The 13,446-nt window shown below is 38.7% G+C and overlaps 1 pseudogene; it reads right to left on the bottom strand.

Moving 5' to 3' along the window:
• Positions 1–12,600: 12,600 nt before the first annotated feature.
• Positions 12,601–13,082, bottom strand: LOC110218660 (lipid droplet assembly factor 1 pseudogene; annotated as a pseudogene).
• Between the last annotated feature and the right edge of the window lie 364 nt (positions 13,083–13,446).

The following is a 13,446-nucleotide window of genomic DNA, read 5'->3' as shown; positions in this document are numbered from 1 at the left end:
AATGAGTTAGGATTGCTCAACTGCACTGCTCACTCTTGCATGGGACAGACAGTGATGGCATATGATATGGTGTCTCTGGTCTTTTCATTTGATCCACCTTCTTAACCATTACTTGAGGGCCAGGATTCAGGTGGGAAGGGATGATGATCTCCTTGACTGAAGACACAAAAAGCCCATTGTACCAGGCCACACAGCAAAGGAATCACAAGAGTCAGTACTCAACCTGGAGAATCATAAACTTAAGACATCTCTGTACACACAAATGTTTGTTTAGTGGCAGAAATACCTAGGTAGAAACAGGATCCTGGCTTCTCAAGAGCTCACCTGTTGCTTTGGAATGCGTCTATTTGTATATGGGGCCCATATTCCACTCCCCTTTTGCAGACAGAAGGCCGTTGTACCCTCATCAACACCTCCATGGCAACTGACTGTGATGTCGCAAACAACAGATTGTGGTCCGAGGTTCAGAGCTGGTGGCCCCAGCAGGTAAAGTGGGCCAAATGAGCCTCCTGTTTCCAGGGAAAAATCAAGAACAGTGAAATGTTATCTTCGGTGCCCCTACCCCGACTCCACCCCCACCATTTCTTTTTCAGGGCTTAAAACACCTTACAGAACTTTTCCTTACAGTTCACCTATGAAAAGAGGACATGTTTTTCTCTTTTCTATTCACCTCCACCCTGATCTGCCATAATTATTACCATTAAGGAAAGTGAATTTGCCCACCCTTGATGATGGGATCTGGATTGAGCCCCTGAGAGCTCCTCACTAAAAGAACGCAAACCTAATTTAATAAATAGCATTCTTCAGTGGAAAGAACTCTGGCCTTGGGAGTCAGAAGAGCTGAGTTCAAATGCAGCCTCCGCTAGTAAGCCACCGTGTGACCCTGGACAAATAACTTTTATGTTCTATGTCTTGGCTTCTTCATCTGTTAATGAAGGAGGTTGGTCTAGATGACCTCTAAGATTAGACTTTTCCAGCTCTAATACAGCAGAAATTTTTACAGTACCGTAACCACATTGCAATATAATTTAGTGCTTGTGCTGTGAGTTCTGCTGCCACAGAGACTGGACTTTCAAGTAGATGCTGTTGCAGAATTCACCGATTTGTGGCTCTCTTTTTTCACTTAGCTTTGGAGGCTTCTGAGAAGAGACAGCCAGGAAAGAAGAATCAATCTTTCATCTTGAGTGTGATGTGGGCAGACATGCCATGGGAAGAATGGAATGCCAAGTCTGTTTTTTTAGACGGTGTCTCCCTTGACCTCCTCTTCTGGGACTCTGGCAGGATCAGGAAAAAATGGGTGTTGTTCAGTTATTTTCCAGTTGTGTCTGACTCTTTGTGACCCCATTTGGAGTTTTCTTGGCAAAGATACCAAAGTAGTTTGCCATTTCCTTCTCTAGACCATTTTACAGATGAGGAAACTGAGGCAAACACATTTAAGTGACTTGCCCACGGTCACACAGCTAGTAAATGTCTGTGGCCAGATTTGAACTCAGGAAAATGAGGTTTCCTGACTCCAATTCTGGAGTCCTAACTACTGTGCCACCCAGCCGCCCCAAGGAAAAATGGTGGCCCTCAGAATGATGGGACTTAGGTAATGGGGACTTTGCATATGTCCAGATCACCTAACATGGAGTCACTCTGCTTCTAAAAGAAGACAGCCTGCCATTCCCTTACCACATGGATGGAAACAGCTGGCTTTCTGTTGGCTGAAGAGCTGGAACAAGACACTGGCACCCTCTCTTTCCCCACAGCATACAGAAAGGGTAAAGGTCTTGCTCACCCACAGCCCAGGCACTATGAATTGAATTGATAAGGTGATAGGGCTATTTTCCCTTCCTTCCCCATTATACCCCAGGGCCCTTAAAAACATGTTTAGAGTTTTGGTTTGGCCTTAGATACTTACTAGCTGTGTGACCCTGGGCAAGTCACTTAACCTTGTTTGCCTCAGTTTCCTCATCTGTAAAATGAGCTGAAGAAGGAAATGGCAAACCACTCCAGTATCTTTTGCCAAGAAAACCTCAGATGGGGTCAGAAAGAGACAGACATGACTGAAAAATGACTGAACAACTTTAGTCTGTTTTATTTGTCTTTTTCAATTCTTGGCCCAGGTGATGGCATTCCTACCTCAGAGGTAGGATTCCAGGTATGGCCAACCAGTCCAGTAGGGAAAGCTCTGAGATGCCAGAGTGCCTGAGATTTGAGCCTAAAGAGATTCCCCTTTGGATCTGGACTAAGCTCCTCAGGAACAGAGGTAAGCTGTGAACCTATTCCTATTGCCTTCCCCGGAGAATGAGGTAGGTACAGAGGAGGATTATGGGAAATGTTCATATTTTTATCTCTGCTATACCTTTGAAATAAAAATTCCTTTCTAAAGGCTAATTCAATTGTTAAGTGGTTAAATGGAACTGGGGTGCAGAAGATGCCTTACGGTTGGGGGACCACCAATGGTGGGGCCTGGAACCAATGCCAGAGAGCCTAGAAATCCACAAAGCACCTTAAGGTGCCAGAGAGCCCTGAAGTAGGGATTAAAAGGAACACACCTGGCCTACAGGAATTGTGTGGACCAGACTAGTCCTGGTTACATTTACTACAGTCCCCACCCTGCTTCCTGATTTAGAGAAGGAACAGATAGGAGAGACAGAAGTCTGACCTCCAGCTGCAGCCAAAGCAGCCACTGGCTTTTTCATGCTGTTTACCTTCCAATCGGGTTCCACACCCTTGAATTGTCTCTATGTCCTGTGTCTAATTAAAAACAAAACCAAAAAAAAATCCAAAGGCCACCTTTGCCTGGCATGATCAATAGTGGCAGCAGATACAGACTCCAGAACATGTTTTGATCCTTCTAGAGAGACGGGAGTCATGTTCTCTGCTTCTGCATTTTCTGAGGCACTTGTAGGAGAGAGAGGAAGGGATACTGATCCCATACAGAAAGGACAAGTTGTCAAAAAGAAAGCAGACATGAATGTATATACGTCCTCTTCTATACCTAATAGAGAAAAGTCCTTCAAGCAGATGAGATCTGAGCATTATCAACCTCTTGGAGGGTGTTCATAATCTACAGAAATGGATTAAAAGTGAGTCAGATGAGCTTCCCATTTCCAGGTAAAAATCTAGAACAGTGAAATGTTACCTTTGGTACTCCTCACCCCACCCCCACTTTTTCTTTTTTAGGGCTCAAAATACTTTGTAGAGAAAGTCCCGCTCTTTCCTTACCATTCCCCCTATGAAAGAAGGACAAAGTATTTTTCCCTTTTCTACCGACCCTTTAGCCCTGATCTGCCATAGTTACCATAAAAGAAAATGATTTGCCCCACCCTGATGACCTTACTAGCCTGGGCCCTGTGAGCTCATTACAAAAACAAAGCAAACTATTAAGTTATCATGTTTCAGTGGAAAGAGCGCTGAACTCAGGAGTCAAAAGAACTGAGGTGGAAATGGGATTACCCCTTCATAACTCTTACAAGTGGGGGGCCCTTTGCTTCGCTACATGGGACTCACCCCTTTACTTCCTTATACATACATTATCTCATTTGAGAATAACAATCTGTTCTACAAATGAGGAAGTTGAGGCTAAGAGAGTTAAGTGATTTGCTTTGCTCTTGATCACACAGCTGGCTCATCCAGTGTTGGAGGTAGGGCTCTAGCTGTGTTCCCAACTACATATCCAGTACTCTTTCCACTTCAGAATTCCCTTGGGAAGGGTCTAATGCAGGGGTTCTTAATCTGGGATGCAAAGCTTTTTAAAGAAATATTTTTGATAACTGTACTCAAATATATTGCTTCCTCTGTAATCCTATGCCTTTTATTGTATGAATAAGACTATTCTGAGAAGGTGTCCATAGGTTTCATCAGATGGCCAAAGGAATCCACAATGCAAAAACTGTGAAGCATCGGTGGTCTGGTGGGTCAGAAGACCCTTATTTTCTTTTTTCTGTTTTTTTTATAAATTTATTTTTAGTTTTTAAAATTCACTTCAATAAGCTGTTGAGTTTTAAATTTTCTCCCCCCTCCCTTTCGACCTTCCTCCCCAAGACAGCATGCAATCTGATATAGGCTCTACATATACATTCCTGTTAAACATATTTTCACATTAGTCATGTTGTAAAGAAGAAGAAATAGGAGGGACCACCAGAAAGAAGAAACAAAACAAAACAGAAGGGGGAAAAAAGGGCAAATAGCATGTTTCAATCTGCATTCAAACTCCATAGTTCTTTTTCTTGATGTGGATGGCATTTTCCATCATGAGACCTTTGGAAATGTCTTAGATCCTTGCATTTCTGAGAAGACCTAAGTCTATCAAAGTTAGTGATCACACAAGGTGGCTGTTACTGCGTGCAATGTTCTCCTGGTTCTGCTCACTTCACTCAGTATCAGTCCATACAAGCCTTTCCAGGTTTTTCTAAAGTCTGCCTGCTCATCATTTCTTATACCACAAAGTTTCCATTACATTCATATACCACAACTTGTTTAGCCATTACCCAGTTGATGGGCATCCTCTCAATTTCCAATTCTTTGCCACCACAGAAAGAGCTTCTATAAATATTTTTGTACATGTGGATCCTTTTCCTATTTTTATGATCTCTTTGGGAAACAACCCTAGAAGTGCTATTGCTGGGTCAAAGGGTATGCACATTTTTATAGCCCTTTGGGCATAGTTCCAAATTGCTCTCCAAAATGGTTGGATCAGTTCACAACTCCACCAACAATACATTAATGTTCTAATTTTCCCACATCATCTCCAACATTTGTAATTTTCCTGTTTTGTCATGTTAGCCAGCCTGATAGGTGTGATGTGGTACCTCAAAGTTGTTTTGATGTGCATTTTTCTAATTAATACTGATTTAGAGCATTTTTTCATATGACTATAGATGGCTTTAATTTCTTTATCTGAAAACTGCCTGTTCATATCCTTTGACCATTTATCAATTGGGGAATGACTTGTATTCTTATAAATTTGACTCAGTTCTTTATATATTTTAGAAATGAGGCCCTTATCAGAGACACTGGCTGTAAAAATTCTTTCTCAGTTTTCTGCTTCCTTCCCAATCTTAGTTGCACTGGTGTTGTTTGTGCAAAAAACTTTTCAATTTCATGCAATCAAAATTTTCCATTTTGCATTTCATAATGTTGTCTATCTCTTATTTGGTCATAAATCCTTCCATTCTCCATAAATCTGACAGGTAAACTATCCCTTGCTCTCTCAGTTTGCTTACAGTACCAGCCTTTATGTCTAGATCGTGTACCCACTTTGACTTTATCTTGGTATAAGGTTTAAGATGTTGGTCTATGCCTAGTTTCTGCCATACTCTTTTCCAGTTTTCCCAGCAGTTTTTGTCAAATAGTGAGCTCTTATCCCAGAAGCCGAGGTCTTTGGGTTTATCAAACAATAGGTTACTATAGTCATTGATTACTGTGTCTTGTGCACCTAACCTATTCCACTGATCCACCACTCTATTTCTTAGACAGTACCAAGTAGTTTTCATGATTGCTACTTTATAATACAATTTAAGATCTGGTATGGCTAGGCCACCTTTCCTAGCATTTCTTTTCATTAGTTCCCTTGATATTCTGGACCTTTTGTTCTTCGAGATATATCTTGCTATAATTTTTTCTAGATCTATAAAAATTATTTTGGTAGTTTGATTGGTATGGCACTGAATAAGGAAGTTAACTTAGCTAGAATTGTCATTTTTATTATATTAGCTCAGCTTACCCATGAGCAATTGATGTTTTTCCAATTATTTAGATCTGACTTTATTTGTATGAAAAGTGTTCTGTAATTGTGTTCATATAGTGCCTGGGTTTGTTTTGGTAGGCAGACTGCTAAATATTTTATAATGTCTACAGTAACTTTAAATGGAATTTCTCTTTCTATCTCTTGTTGTTGGGCTTTTTTGGTAATATATAGAAATGCTGATGATTTATGTGGTTTATTTTATAGCCTGCAAATTTGCTAAAGTTGTTTATTATTTCAAGTATTTTTTTTCCTTGATTCTCTAGGATTCTCTAAGTATATCATCATATCATCTGCAAAGAGTTATAGCTTTGTTTCTTCTTTGCTTATTCTAATACCTTTAATTTCTTTTTCTTCTCTTATTGCTAAAGCTATTGTTTCCAGTACCATATTGAACAACAGTGGTGATAATGGACATACTTGTTTCACCCCTGATCTTATTGGAAATGCTTTTAGCTTATCCTCATTACATATAATGCTTGCTGAAGGTTTTATGTAGATGTTACTTATCATTTTAAGGAAGACTCCATTTATTCCTGTGATCTGTAGTGTTTTCAATAGGAATGGGTGTTGTATTTTCTCAAAAGCTTTTTCTGCATCTATTGAGATGATCATATGGTTTCTGTTAGTTTTGTTGTTGATATGATCAATTATGCTGAGAGTTTTCCTAATATTGAACAAGCCCTGCATTCCTGGTATAAATCCTACCTGGTCATAGTATGTTATTCTTGTAATAAGTTGTCGTAATCTTTTTTGCTAATATTTTATTTAAAATTTTTGCATTTATATTCATTAGAGAAATTATGATTAAGGAAACTATAATTTTCTTTCTCTGTTTTCAGTCTTCCCTATTTAGGTATTAGCACCTTATTTGCATCATAAAAAGAATTTGGTAAGACTCCTTCTTCACTTATTTTCCCAAATAGTCTATATAGTATTGGAATTAATTGTCCTTTAAATGTTTGATAGAATTCACTTGTAAATCAATCTGGCCTTGGAGATTTTTTCCTAGGGAGTTCATTGATGGCTTGTTCAATTTCTTTTTCTGAAATGGGTTTATTTAAGTATTTTACTTCCTCTTCTGTTAATTTAGACATTTTATATTTTTGTAAATATTCATCCATTTCACTAAGATTGTCAAATTTGTAGGCATACAGTTGGGCAAAATAGTTCCTAATTATTGTTTTAATTTCCTCTTCATTGGTGGTGAATTCACCCTTTTCATTCTTGATACTGGTAATTTGGTTTTCTTCTTTCTTTTTTTTTTAAATTAAATTAACCAAAGGTTTATCTATTGTAATGATTTTTTCATAAAACCAGCTCTTAGTTTTATTTATTAGTTCAATAGTTTTCTTAATTTCAATTTTATTACTCTCTCCTTTGGTTTTCAGTATTTCTAATTTGGTACTTAATTAGGGATTTTTAACTTGTTCTTTTTCTAGTTTTTTTTTTAGTTGCATGCCCAATTTATTGATCTTCTCCTTCTCTATTTTATCTATGTAAGCATTTAGAGATATAAAACTTTCCCTAAGAACTGCTTTCGCTGCATCCCATATGTTTTGGCATGTTGTCTCATTATTGTCATCCTCTTGAATGAAATTATTGATTTTTTTCTATGATTTGTTGTTTGACCCACTCATTCTTTAGGATTAGATTATTTAGTTTCCAATTAATTTTTAGTCTATCTTTTCATAGCCAGAACGGCCATATTTTCAAATCATTCTTTTGATACTTACAACTTGAGTGATCATAGGCACGTTAACATGTCCAAAATAGAGTTCATTATTTTCCCCCCAAACCCTCTCCTCTTCTGCCTACAACATCACCATCTTTCTAATTCCCTAGGTTCACAACCTCAGCTCCTCCTTCTCTTTCCCTGTGTGCTCACTCCTGTATTCAATCTGGTACCAGATCTTGAAGTTTCTCTCTCTACATCATCTCTCTCATCCATCCCTTTCTCTTTATTCCCATAACCACAACTCTACTTCAGCTTCTCATCACCTTTCACCTGGATTACTGCGTTGGCTTCCCTCAATGGCCCTCTGCTTCCTCTAGCCCCTCTAGGATCCATTCTCCACATAGCTGTCAATGATATTCTGAAAGCAGCAATCTGACCAGGATAGTCCTCTCTGAAAGCCCCAATGCCTCCTCATTGCCTCTAAAATAAAATTGTGTTCAATATTCAGTCTTTCACAACCTGGGTCTAGCCTACCATTCTGAACATACTGCACGTTACTCCTGTTCAGTTACTCCAAGCTTCAACCAAGCTCATCGGCTTGCTATTTCTCATACACAATAGTCCAATTCCCATCTATGTACTCTTGGAAGGGTTGTACCCTCCCCTCCCACTCCAAGACTGGAGTGCACTGCTTCCTTGTCTCTGCTTTTTAGAATCTTTAGCTTTCCTCAAAGTTAGATCAACTGCCTCCCCCCAGATGAGGATTTTCTGGAATCACTCCCTACCCCCACCCCACCTCGCTTCAGTTTTTAGTACTTTCTCCAACACCCCAAGAAATTATCTCCTAAATATTTTGTATTGACTTATATGGGTGCCTGTTGTTTCCCTTAATAATACCTTAGTACTTGGGGGGCAGGAACTGTTTTATTTTTTCTTTATAGCCCCAGCATCTAGACCAGTGCTTGGTACATCGTAGGTGCTTAATAAATGCTTACTTATTGATTAAAATCAATTAACTTCTCTTAGTATCAGTTTCCTTTTCTGAAAAGCATAGATAATATATGTATAGATATAGATAATACAACATATATTATAGATATGTGTTATATACACATATACACATATATTCTACATGCATCTGTGTTGTATACATATATGTGTATGTGCACACATACGTACATGCACCTACACTGAGACAGAGACAGAGATAGAGAGGGATAAAAAAAGACAGAGGCAGAGTCAAAGGCAGAGGTAGCTAGGTGGTACAGCTAGAGCACCGGGCCTGGAGGAAGACCTAAGTTCAAAGCTGACCTCAGACACTTACTGGCTGAATGACTCTGGGCAAGTCATTTAACTTCTGTTTGTGCCAGTTTCCACATCTATAAAATGGGGATAATAATAGCACCTGCCTCTCAAGGTTGTTGTGAGGATCAAATAAGATAATAACTGTAAAGAGCTTAGCACAGTACTTGGCACATAGTAAACACTATATGAATATTAACTATTATACTTAGATACAGATACAGCTATGCATATGTACATGTATAGATACATATGGGATTATAAATAAAGATATGGTTTGGATAGAGATGGATATAAGTATGGATATAGATATAGAAACTGATATGGATGAAGATAATTAGAAAGAACTACAGATACAGATAATCAGTCCTGTGAGTTCAGCTGGGTAGGGAGCTCCCAGTGAGGCATTTCCTCTGTCGATGAAGATTGGACAATCTTATACTCACACATTGGAAACACATATAGGCTCTCCCTCTGATTTGATGGCTCCTCCCAGGCTTTACATTTAAGGAGGGTACCCTGGCCAGACATGTTTCATTCTTTTTCAGGCTGTATTCCGGAAGTCATCTACCATGTCTTGGTGCCTGGTACCTTTGTATCCCTTCCACCATCCCACTTTTTCATCTTCCTTTTATGTGCTGTCTTCTCCCATTACAACATCCTCGAGAGCAAGGAATGAATTTCTTCCTTTCTTTTTGTAAACAGTATTTTTTCCAATTACCTATAAAGATAATTTTTAACATTCAATTTTTATAAAAATTGGGGTTCCAAGTTTTCTCCCTCTCTTCCTTCCTCCCCTCTCCCATCCCTAAGAACATATGCAATTTGATATAGGTTATATATGTGCAATTATTTAAAACACAAACAACATATTGTAGGTTTCTAGTTTTTAATACACTTTGCTATCTGCTTACATTTTATAGGAAAGTTCACCCCATTCACATTTACAGTTATGATTACTAACATATTTCCCTCCATCCCCTGTTTATTCTCTCTCTCTCTCTCTCTCTCCCTCCCTCCTTTCTTCCCTTTCTCTACTTTCACCCTGTCCTTCACCAGTGTTTTGCTTCTGACCACCACCTCCCTCAATCTGTCCTCCCTTCTATCAACCCTGCCCCTTTTCTCTTCCCCCTCCCCTCCTACTCCCCTATGGGATAAGATAGATTTCCATATACAACTCTGTGTGTATGTTATTCTCTCCTTGAGCCAAATTTGATGTGAGTAAAGTTCAAACAATGTTCACCCTTCCTTCTTTACTTCCAATGTAATAGGTCTTTCGCACCTCTTCATGTGATGTAATTTACCCCTTTCTGCCTCTCCATTCCTTCTTCTCACAGTGCAATCCTCTTTTTCATCCTTTAAATTTTTAAATATCATCCCATCAAAGTCTAGTTATATCCATATTCTCTGTCTATATACTCCTTCTAACTGTCCTAATAAAAATATAGTTCTTAAGAGTTAGAAATACAAGAGAGAGTTCTGGGAAGATGGCTGAGCAGGTCAGAAAATTTCAAGCTCTCAAGATTTTCCTCCACAAAAGAGATAAAATCACACTTCTGGGTGAAATTAGATCTGCCAAAACAAATAAGAGTAGGGGCAGAAGAGGGATCCTCCCAGGACAATTGGACAAGATCTGAAGAAAAATCCCAGGATGAGATTTTCTCCCTGTGAAAAGTAAACACCTCCAGACTAGGGTCTGCTTTAACAACAGGCAGCAAGCCCTGGGGTTAGCTCGTTTGGGAGACTGCCTTGGCCCCAGCGACAGGAACTTTTCCCCCAGGACAGTGTGGGGAGTTGGGCTGGGGTGAGGGGTGGAGATTGAGGGAACTTCTTTTGACAATGAACACCAGAAATTATTTCTGGATAAATTTTCATGAAAACAATATGGTCCAACATGGGCATCGATATTTATGCTCAAGCTTTTGTTTCATTTTAGCTCATTCCTGTGTCATTCAACACTGGCCTCAACCGACAAGAAAGGCAAGAAGCTCACAAAAGGGATGAAATTTCAATATCTCTTCTTTCCACATGCTTATACTTTTGGCTGTGGGCACTTACAGGAGGCTGGAGGTCTTGGTTTGAGTTCAAGGGCAGAAGGGAGAACTGAAGAGGATTGGAGACCAGAGGCACCATCCCTCATACCCCAGGACTAGAGGTGAGTATAAAAACTAATCTGTTACCAAAATATATATACACACACACACACACACACACACACACACACACATACTTATACACATACACATACACAGGCAAAGGAGAAAGAATCCAACCATAGAGAGCTACTATGGGAATAGAGAAGATTGAGGCGCATCTTTAGAGGATAATGGAGGACAACGAAGCAAAGAAACCTTCTTCTTCCCAAAAAAGTAATGTCAAATGGTCACCTGCCCAAAAAGAATTCAATGACGAGCTTTAAAAAGACTTTAAAAGTCAAATTAGAGAAGTTGAGGGGAAAAAAAAGAAAAATAAGAATTATAAAAAAAAAAGATTATGAAAAGAAAGGCAACCAATTAGAAAAGGAGATCCAGAATCTTAAGGAAGAAAATGACTCAATGAAAATCAGAATTGGGCAAGGGGAAGCCAGTGAAGTTATAAGAGATTAAAGAATAATAAAACAAAATATAAATAATGAAAAAATAGAAGAGAATATCAAATATTTCATAAGAAAAACAACTGATTTGGAGAACAGATCAAGAAGAGACAACATAAGAATGATCAGACTACCTGAAAGCTATGATCAAAAAAAGAATCTTACAAGAATTAAAGAAAATTGTCTTGAAGCATTAGAACAAGAAGGAAAAGTAGAAATAGAAAAAAATCCATCGATCACCACCTGAAAGAGATTCTATGAGAAAAACTCACTGGAATATTATAGTCAAATTTCAAAAGCCCCAGATCAAGGACAAAACATTATAAACAACAAGAAAAAAACAATTTACATACAGTGGTACCACAATTAGAATCACACAAGATCTAGCAGTGGCAACACTAAAAGATCACAGGTCTTGGAGCATTGTATATCAAAGAGCAAAAGAGCTGGGCTTCTGGCCGAAAATATCATACATAACCAGCAAAGCTAAGCATAATTCTTTTATTTTTAAAAGTGAATTTAGTTTAATAAAGTAACACCACAAATAATGAATTACCACAGGAACAGAGTTGCTAATGTTATGTCTTTTTACATACATTTTCTAGGAAATGGACTAATAAAGTAAACTCTGAAACAATACCAAAAAAATGCACAAGTGGTTTGTTTGTTTGTTTGTTTAAAGATTAACAGTACATGTTTGGAGTGTATTCCTTTTAGTCAAATATCTTTAACAATAAATTCCTATAACAGAATTTCAGTCTTAAATAAGTGGCTGCTGATGTAACTAAATGTTATTATTCTGATAAATAAAGTAATTAAGGCTAAGCATCTCTTTCTCTGCCCATCCCCACACTCCAAATGGAAAAGGACACAATTGCTTGTCAATCTGCTTTGAATAAAGTTCCACATCTATACAGGTTGGGCCTCTAGAGGTAAGTCCTAAGGCTTAGGTTTAGGCTTTTTCAGAATACTAGCAGCCTCCCTGTCCAGGAGAAGATTTTTTACTCTTTTTTTTCTGGAAGAGTGATGGGTCAAGGGAGGGTATTATGTCATTTCCAAGACTTGCTGGTAGTGCTCTTGTGGGTATGGCCCCATGACAAAGCCTTCCAACTGTTGCTGTATCAACAGCCTGAAGGACCAGGTGAATCAATCAATCCTGAAAATACTAAATAATATTTCTATAGTGGCGATCACCTACCAATCCTATTAGTGCTGCACCCTGACAAAAGCCACAATCCAATATCATAAACACAGTATGTCTCCCAAAGCCTTTAAAACAAAATACTGTTTCACTCAGTCATGCCTGGTGGAGTCAGGATATTGGACAGTCTTTGAGCACTTGTTTCCAAGGACCTGCTGAGGCTTCAGTGAACCAAAAGAGAACCAATAGTTGATGAGGCTTGAGAAGACCTCGTAACACACACTGACCATCCCAGACATGGCCAGTGACACAAAACCCAAGCCACACAGCACACTGGGCATCATGAAGCCACCTACAGAAGTAATGACTCCCTCTACTAATATAACCCAACACAGGCAGCCAGAGACATCAGGACCACAAGCAGCAGGAAACATCCACTGGGAATGGCAGATACCATAATGAATGTCAGCAAGGTTAAGACAACAAAAGGATGTTTATCTAGGTATTGACCAACTGGACAATTCATAAAAGCAATCACGTTGGAGTTACTCTGGATGGAACTGATCAATGAAACTAGCTTCTTCTGCAGCTCCTGAAAATCTCTGGATGTACTGGAAGCCTCCATTTTCACCATCCTTCTTTCCTACCTGCTCAAGCTTTCTCAGTGGCAAACAAAATAACCCAACTCTGTATTTCACATGTTTCTGTTTACTTCTTGCTGTTCTGAATTCCTTCCTCAGCTCCATGTTTTGAGACCCAGTTGCCCACCACATTGGCCAGTGGAACAGAGAACAGCCAAGGGCCCTCCAGCTATCTGGGTGTTAAGCATAATTCTGACTGAAAAAATAATGGATATTTGATCAATTATCAGACTTTCAGGTGTTTTGTTATAAAAAAATGAATTCAATAGAAGATTTAACAAACAAGAGCTAAGAGAAAGATAAGGTACATACCAATGAACAATTACAAGTGACTAAATAAGTATAGAATGTTTACCT

Source organism: Phascolarctos cinereus, unplaced genomic scaffold (genome assembly GCF_003287225.1).
Source record: "Phascolarctos cinereus isolate Bilbo 61053 unplaced genomic scaffold, phaCin_HiC Scaffold_1;HRSCAF=81, whole genome shotgun sequence".
Lineage (NCBI taxonomy): Eukaryota > Metazoa > Chordata > Mammalia > Diprotodontia > Phascolarctidae > Phascolarctos > Phascolarctos cinereus.
The sequence above is the reverse complement of the archived record's forward strand: the minus strand, read 5'-3'. Positions and strand labels throughout refer to the sequence as shown.